Here is a 9,224-nt window from a genome sequence, read left to right on the forward strand (position 1 = left end):
CCAGGAAAATATGGGTGCTGAAAAGGGGATGGGTGTCCATGATCGGACTGTGGGTCTGGAAACAGTTACAACCATATTGATTAACACCAAAGGTGCTCCCATGCCCTGTGGTTCAGTTGCCCCAGTAAGTTTGTGTTTTAGTCATGTTAAAATAGGCTCCCTGTTATGGGCTAATCACACAGGGCTTTTTTAGTAGCTAAAGAAAGTGCTGCCTTGGTGACATTGTAATATACATTCAATCATACGTTATTTCCTCAATTAACAGAATGACGGTAGGGGAATAAATAGCGCAGCCTCGCACCCATTCTTTTCCTCTCTGATGTTTTCTTCTTAAGAAACAAACACACAACTTCATTACCAACAAGCTCAGAATAAATTAATAGGAGCTGAAATCCGTGAAATTAGATTCACTTTTCTAATTAGCTGGAGAGTTTGCAGATACCGGGCGGTCTTTATCACAGGCTCTCTTCTTCTCTGGAAGGGAATGGCCATTTGTGATCTCAGAAAATTAAACCCTCCCCTCTTACATTCTACAAAGGAATTTCTGATTGAAGTGTAAATGTCCTTTGGCCACCTGGAAGATCATTTTGACGTTGTGAATCTTGAGCAAATTCCTCATTAATTCCACCCCGTGGTGGGGAGATTGTGTGATGTGGCAATTTCCATTTTCAAAGGAATTGTCTTTTTTACTAATAAAGTCCTTGGCTTAGTTGGCACCCTCCTTCGTAGAGTTCAAAGTGATGCTGAGACTTTTTGGCTTTAATTCTCACGTCCCAGACAGAAGAGATAGTGGCCAGGAGAGAAAGCAACTGCTTTCCTAACAAGTGAAAGAGAAGGAGGTCATGGAGCCAGGGGCCCAGGGAGACATGGAACAAAGGTCTCAGGATGACCCCGCAGGTCAGTGGCAGCCCTGGAGCATCCCGACTCTTATTCCTGACCCCCAGCTAAACAACCATCCCAATTTACTCCCAAGAGTCTAAAATTACCAAACAGACCCACAGGGCTCTGAGTGAGGACTTCGGAGACCTGTGACTGCCTCTTCTAATGACCCACTCAGTGACTCAAAAGGGCAAAATTGGTCTGATGAAGGAACGAGCTCCCTGTCCACAGCAGCTAGATGCCTACTTCTCTAGAATGCCTTCACTCACGCCTGCATTCAGTTCTTTAACACATTTTTATTGTGTGCCTACTACGTGCCAGATGCTACTCTAGGCCCTAGGGATATAGAAAGGAACAAAATGAACAAAAATGCTTCCTTTCACAGAGATCATCCTAGTGGGGAAGACAAAAAATCAACAAGATATATAAGCAAAATGTAAGGCTTGGTGAATGGTGATAGATGCTAGAGAGAAAATAAAGCAGAGACATGGGATTTAAAAGGTGCATGAGAGGTTGAATTTTTAGTTGGAGTGACTGGGGAACATCCCACTGAAACAGCCCAGGAAAAGATGGACGATCACAGTGAGCACTATGGAGGGTGACACAGCCTTGGGTGGAAAATGGTACCAGATGTTTTCTATAGTCTTTTGAAATACAGGCATGCTTCATTTTATTGTGCCTCACGTTCTTGCACTTCTCAGAGCTTGTTTTTTACAAATTGAAGGTTTGTGGCAACCCTGAATTGAGCAAGACTACTGGCGTCATTCTTCCAACAGCATTTGCTCGCTTCGTGTCTCTGTGTCACGTCTTGCAATATTTCAAACGTTTTCATTATTATTACATTTGTTATGGTGATCTATGGTCAGTAACCTTTGATGTTTCTATTGTCATTGTTTTCGGACACCACGAACTGTACCCACCCAAGACGGTAAACATAATCAATAAATGTGTGTGTTCTGACAGCTCCACCCACCAGCAGGTCCCTGAGTCCCTCTCCGCGGGCCTCCCTTTTCCCTGAGACACAGCAATATTGAAATGAGGCCAATTAGGGGCGCCTGGGTGGCGCAGTTGGTTAAGCGTCCGACTTCAGCCAGGTCACGATCTCAAGGTCCGTGAGTTCGAGCCCCGCGTGGGGCTCTGGACTGATGGCTCGGAGCCTGGAGCCTGTTTCCGATTCTGTGTCTCCCTCTCTCTCTGCCCCTCCCCCGTTCATGCTCTGTCTCTCTCTGTCCCAAAAATAAATAAACATTGAAAAAAAAAAAAGAAATGAGGCCAATTAATAACCCTACCATGGTCTCTAAGTGTTCATGTGAAAGAGTCACATGTCTCTGACTTTAGATCAAAAGTTAGAAACAATTAAGCTTAGGTGAGGAAGGAATGTTGAAAGCCGAGATAGGTTGAAAGCTAGGCCTCTTGCACCAAACAAGTTAGCCCAGTTGTGAATGCAAAGAAAAAGTTCCTGAAAGAAATTAATAGTGCTACTCTAGTGAATAACACATGAATGATAAGAAAGCAAAACAGACTTACTGCTGAAATGGAGAAAGTTTTAGTGGTCTGGATAGAAGGCCAAACCAGCCACATCGTTCCCTTAAGCCAAAGCCTAAAGACCCTGATTCTTCAATTCTATGAAGGCTGAGAGAGGCGAGGAAGCTGCAGAAAAGTCTGAAGCCAGCAGAGGTTGGTTCAGGAGGTGCAAGGAAAAAAGCCATCTCCGTAACATAAAAGTGCAAAATGAAATAGCAAGTTATCTGGAAGATCTCACTCAGATAATTTATGAAGGTAGCTACACAAAACAACGGATTTTCAGTGTAGACAAGACAGCCTTATAATGGAAGAAGATAGCAACTCAGACTTCCATAGCTAGAGAGGAGAAGGCAATGCTGTTCTCAAAGTTTCAAAGGACAGTGTGGTTCTCTTGTTAGGGGCTGATGCAGGTGGTGACCTAAAGTTGAAGCCAATGCTCATTTACCATTCTGAAAACCCTAAAGCCTTTAGAATTAAGCTAAATCTCCTATGCCTATGCTCTATAAATGGAAAAACAAAGCCTAGATGACAGTACATCTATTTACAACACGGTTTACTGATATTTTGAGCCCACTGTTGAGATCTACTACTGAAAAACAAAACAACAACAAGAAAACAAACTTATTTCAGAATATCACTGCTCAATGACAATGCACCTGGTCACCCAAGATCTCTGAAGGAGATGTACAATGTGATGAATTCTGTTTTCATGCCTGCAAACACAACAGCCATTCTGTAGCCCATGGATCAAGGAGTCATCTTGAGTTTCAAGTTTTATTTAAGAACTATATTTCATAAGGCTTTAGCTAGCATAGATAGAGATTCCTCTGATAGATCTGGACAAAGTAAATTGAAAGCCTTTTGGAAAGGATTCACCATTCCAGATACCATTAAGAACATTCATGATTCATGGGAAAAGGTCAAAGTATCAACATGAACAGGAGTTTAGAAGTGGGTTCCAACCCTCATGGAGTACTTTGAGGGGTTCAGGACTTGAGTGGAGGAAGAAACTACACATGTAGTGGAAAAAGCAAGAGAACTAGAAGTGGGGCCTGAAGACAGGACTGAATTACTGCAATATCATGACAGGACTTTAAGGGATAAGGAGTTGTTTCATATGAGTGAACAAAGAAGGTGGTTTCTTGAGATGGAAACTGCTCCTGGTGAAGATGCTGTGAAGACTGTTGAAGTGACAACAAAGAATTTAGAATATGACAGAAGCTTAGGTGATAAAGCAGCGGCAGGGTTTGAGAGGATTGACTCCAACTTTGAAAGAAGTTCTATTGTGGGGGAAATGCTATCAAACAGCATCACATGCTACAGAGAAATCATTCACGAAAGGAAGATTCAATCGATATGGCAAACTTCACTGTTGTCTTACTGTAAGACATTGCCACATCCACCCCAGCCTTCAACACCACCACCCTGATCAATCAGCAGTCATCAGCAGCAAGCAAGAACCCCCCATGAGCAAAATATTGACACACTGAAAGCTCAAATGATGGCTAGAATTTTTAGCAATAAACTGTTTTAATTAAGGTATAAACATTTTTTAGCATAATTCCATTGCACATTTTATAGACTACCATATAGTGTAAGCGTAACTTATATGCACTGAGAAACCCAAAAAGTTCATTTGACTCGCTTTATTGTAATACCTGCTTTATCGCAGTGGTCTGGAACTGAACATATCTCTGAAATATGTGTATCAATTCATCCCTCTCTGCCTCTGCTTTGGCATTTGTGAATGTGGCCAATATCTGTCCTTCAGGGGGTTGTAGGAGTTAAGAAATTAAGTGATATTTGTACAGCGTCCAGAATTCATGTCCACCTGGATCCTCAGAATGTGACCTTATTGGAAACAGGGTCTTTGCAGATGTAATTAATTAAGATGATGTCATAGGGGATTAGGGTGGGCCCTAAATCCAATGACTGGTGTCCTCGTAAGAAAGCCATAAACAGATACAGATGTTTCTTCCTCTACATGAGGAAGAGAGCCACATGCAGAAGGTGGCAGAAGTTGGAATGGTGGGGCTACAAGCCAAATGGTGCCAAAGATTGCCTGCCACATCCAGAAGCTAGGACAGAAATATGGAACAAATTTGCCCTCAGAGCACCCAGAAGGCACCAGCCCTGCTGACATCTTGATTTTGGACTTTGGTCCTCCTGAACTGTTAAAGAATACATTTCTGTTTTAAACTACCAATTTGTGGTAATTTATGACAACAATCCTAGGAAACCAAAACACATTTTGGTCAGGAAAGTGGTGCAGCTGTGACAGACACCTAAAGGATGGAAGGGCTTTGGCATTAGGTAATGAGTAGAGGCTGGAAGAATTTTAATGTGATGATGAGACCTTGAACTTGGATCCTGATGGTGTAATCAGTTGAAAATTTGGGGGTCTTGTGAGAGGGTGAATGTATTTTGCATGTGGGAGAGATATGAATCACTGGTGCTGGAGGGCGGATTGTGGCAAATCATTTATAATATTGATCTAGATGTAGGCAGGGCTCCCTGGATGCAGTTCTTTGAATGGTGTTCATGTTGATTCAGAGATCTAGGAATTAAAAGGACAAGTTATTTGACCTCAACATACTTAACAGAAAAGGATGAGAAGGGGATAGATGTCCCCTGGAGACATCTTCATTTAAAAGGGGGGGGGGGGTAAATGAGAGGCATATAGTAGTTACTGTCCCATAGCAATTTTGAGATCTAACTGGGTACATGTTGGTATTCCCACAATCGTAGAAGCAAAGAGAGTTCCTCAATTAGGGCTTATTTTCGGCTTCCCAGGAGTAATTCCCTAATCATTGTTCTCCTTGGTTCTTGGCTTCACATTGTAGGCTCCACTCTCTGTGATGTCTTTACTTTTCAAGAATTAATGGATCATATTTACAACTGGGTAGCAATCACTACTGCTTTATGCCTGTGAAGAGTTAGAAGCCGAGAAACCTGTTTTCATTTCACTGTTTCTGTTCCTTTTAATTCAAGCTAGTAGTGTTTTTGCCAGGACAAGTCTCTTTTAAGTTGTGTGGATTTAATCAGGCTTGGAACATTCGTGCTTTCCCCGCTGCACCTCTTCCTACTTAGAGTGGGTGTCAGGATTGTGTTAGAAGCTCTCATGCCCAGCTGAGAGAATCTACTAACTCACGACCTTAAATCTTTCTGAGATATAAACAAAGAGCCTTACAGCCATTAACTTGATTCATTCTTTGCCCTGAGACCATTTCTTACTTTGAGACTTTTGCTGAAGATACTGTCCTGGAACCTTTCCATTGCTTCTAACGTCTTGCAGACAGAATAGTTCCTTCTTGAGCTCCTCTTTCTCTCACAATACCTTAGTTTATGCTGCTAAAAGAAGCTAATGGGCACTCTCTTTCATTACTATTGTTTTAAATCCAAATATAGTCAACATACAGTGTAATATTAGTCTCAGGTGTACAATATAGTGATTCAACACTTCCAAACATCACCTGGTGCTCATCACAACAAGTGCACTCCTGTTTAACCCATATCCCTCACCCACTTCCCCTCTGGTAACCATCTGTTTGTTCTCTGTAGTTAAGAGTCTGTTTCTGGGTTTGCCTCTCTCTCTTCTTTTCCCTTTGCCCATTTGTTTTATTTCTTAAATTCCACATGAGTGAAATCATGATGGTATTTGTCTTTCTCTGACTTATTTTGCTTAGTTTGATACACTCTAGCTCCACCCACATCATTGCAAATGGCAAGATTTTGTGTTTGTTGATAGCTTAGTAGTATTCCAGTGTATATATGCCACATCTTTATCCATTCATGAGTCAATGGACACTAGGGCAATTATGTTTCCATAATTTGGCTGCTGTTGATAATGCTGCTATTAACATCGGGGTGCATGTATCCCTTTGACTTAGGGTTTTTGTATTTTGTGGGTAAATTCCCAATAGTACAATAACTGGATCATAGGGTAATTCCATGTTTAATTTTTTTAGACACCTCCATACCGTCTTCCAGAGTAGCTGTACCAGTTTTCACTCCCGCCAATAGTGCATGAGGGTTCCTATTTCTCCACATCTTCTCTGATACTTATTGTTTCTTGTGCTTTTGATTTTAGCCATTCTGACAGGTGTGAGGTGATATTTCATTGCAGTTTTGATTTGCATTTCCTTGATGATGAGTGATGGTGAGTATCTTTTCATATGTCTGTTGGCCAAATGTATTTCTTCTTTGGAGAAATGTCTGCCCATTTTTAATTGGGTTATTTGTTTGGAGGGTATTGAGTTGTATCAGCTCTTTATATATTTTGGATACTAACCCTTTATAGGATATGTCATTTACAAATATCTTCTCCCACTCAGTAGGCTGTCTTTTTAGTTTTGTGGATGTTTTCCTTTGCTGTGCAGAAGCCTTTTATTTTGATGTAGTTCCAGTAGTTTATTTTTGCTTTTATTTCCCTTGCCTCAGGAGATATCTAGAAAAAAAGTTGTTATGTTTGATGTCAGAGAAATTTCTGCCTGTGCTCTCTTCTAGGATTTTTATAGTTTCAGGTCTCACATTTAGGTTCTTAATCCATTTTGAATTTATCTTTGTGTATGGTGTAAGAAAGTGGTCCCATTTCTTTCTTTTTCATGTAGCTGACCAGTTCTCCCAATAGCATTTATTGAAGAGACTGTCTTTTTCCCAATGGGCACTTCCAGCATTCTTCCTGGAAATCTCCTTAGCCAGAGGCACAGATTCATTGGCTACATTTTCTATTCTCCAAGATCACACTAATTTATCCACCACAATACAGCATAGATTGCCCTTTCTCTAGCCTGCGATAGCAGTTTCCTCCCTGCCCTTCTAGCCTCCACAACCTTATCCTTCTAGCCTCCAACTGCCACTCAGCCCCAAAGTCTACCCACATGATTTAGATTTTTGTTATGGTAGCACCTCTATTCCTGTGTACAAATTTTTGTTCATTTAGCTTCTGATACATTTTTTAAAACTACCCCAAAACTTAATGGCCTAAAATCAGCAAACTGGGTTGTGCTCAGTTGGCCAATTTATCTCTTCAACAGATGGTTTCAATGGATTCCCTCATGCCTGGTACTCAGCTGGGAAGACTGACATAGCTGAGAGTGGCCTGAGCCTCACTGTCTCTCCACAAGGCTTCTTATCTCTGAGGAAGCTGTCATGCGCTCCTTTACAAGGTGTCTCCAGGTGGCATGCAAGGAATAGACTCATAAGGAATAGACTCATAACTTAGGAATCCCTTAAGGAATCCCTTAAGGAATAGACTCATAACTTGCACAACATCCCTTTGGCTGCGTTCTCTTTGCTTGGGCAAATAGACCAGATTCAACATGGAACTACAGAAGAACACAAATTCAGCCCCTTTGTTTCTTGCTATAGCAGGCGCCTAAAAGACTGGAAGTGGTTTGGGTCCCTTTAGGCCAAAGGAGAGGTTCTGGCCCAGAGTAAGTGCTCAGTCAATGTCTAACTAGTGAGCAAATGAATGTGTGTAATGTGTTCTTCTCATGGATTGAAAGTCACTTACTCACACCAGGAGGGAGAAATTACCCAGCCCTGCCCTCTGCTGCATCCCCATCCCCCTCTCTGTGAGCTCTGGCTTTGACTCCTTCTTCTACCCACTTACCCCTAGATGTAGGGCCAAGCCCAGAAAAATAATCCAAGTGGCCACAGATTCCTGTCCACTCACCACTGGGGGGGCGTCATCCCTAGGTTGCCATGATAGAAATGGGCAGTCGCCTGAGGCCCAGCAGCACAGGAGCCTCACCCTTGGGGCCAGAGACACAGACTCCTGACAAACAGAAAGGGAATGGTGGGCAAGTGTATGCATGGAGTGTCCCTACCATAATATGTCCTCTGGCTTCTGGGAAGGCCTTACCAGCCACAGGACCATGGATAGCCAGACCATGAAGGGCCCCAGCCACTGCACAGGTGGAAATGGAGGCCCATGAAGGAGCCTCTGGTCAGTGGTCAGTGGTAGAACCATGCCTCAGGCCCAGGCATCTGACCTCTAGCAGTTCATTAATTCTCTCAGGCATTCACTCCATAGACAATGACCCAGTTGGGAAGACTTGCCAGGACCTGCCCCAGGCACTAAAAAAAGGGTGTAGGGGAAATAAGAGCAAGGAAAAAAGAGAGAAGCCTATCTCTTCCACCATGGAGGCTCTAACAGAAGCTTCCTCCCACCTGAGGCTTCTAGTCAGCAGGGCCTCCATGAAGTAAGGCCAGTGTCTCTAGATCCTGAGCTTGCCATGCTCTTCTGGGTCCATCAAAAGGGAATGCTGCACCCACCTTGGCCCTCAACACTCACATAGTGTCCCCAACCTCTTGCACCAGCTACCAGTTGATGCAATGCCGATGCAACGTTGACCAGGCCCCGTTTCCTCAGCCCCTGCCTCTCTGGACCCTCCCACCTCCTCAGGCTGCAGCCCAACCCTTACTAGGCCGACCACTAGTGTCAGCCCCCAGGGTGCACAGCCTACACTGGCCATGGGCTCATCAGTCTGTCACATCCCCTGCCTCTACTCTGCTGGGCCCAGGAGACAATGGTGACTCAGAGCCAGCCCTTCCCCCCTCCCCCCACCCCCTGGGGTCCTTCCAGACATGGACAAATAGTCATTTTCCTTTTGACAAGCAGATTAATGCTTTTCTCTCAGGAGAGGCTCTCAGGGACCAGGAAACATTGCCCCCTCTGGCTCCAGAGCAGCTCTGAGGGCAAAGAGACCCGTATCTGAGGTCTCCTCCACACCCACCACCTCATCCCTGGGATTTTCCATAAATCCTCCCATGACAGGGAGACATGGACTAGAGCAAGGAAGGGCTGAGAGAGGTAC

The sequence above is a fragment of the Felis catus genome, chromosome B3, assembly GCF_018350175.1.
Source record: "Felis catus isolate Fca126 chromosome B3, F.catus_Fca126_mat1.0, whole genome shotgun sequence".
Lineage (NCBI taxonomy): Eukaryota > Metazoa > Chordata > Mammalia > Carnivora > Felidae > Felis > Felis catus.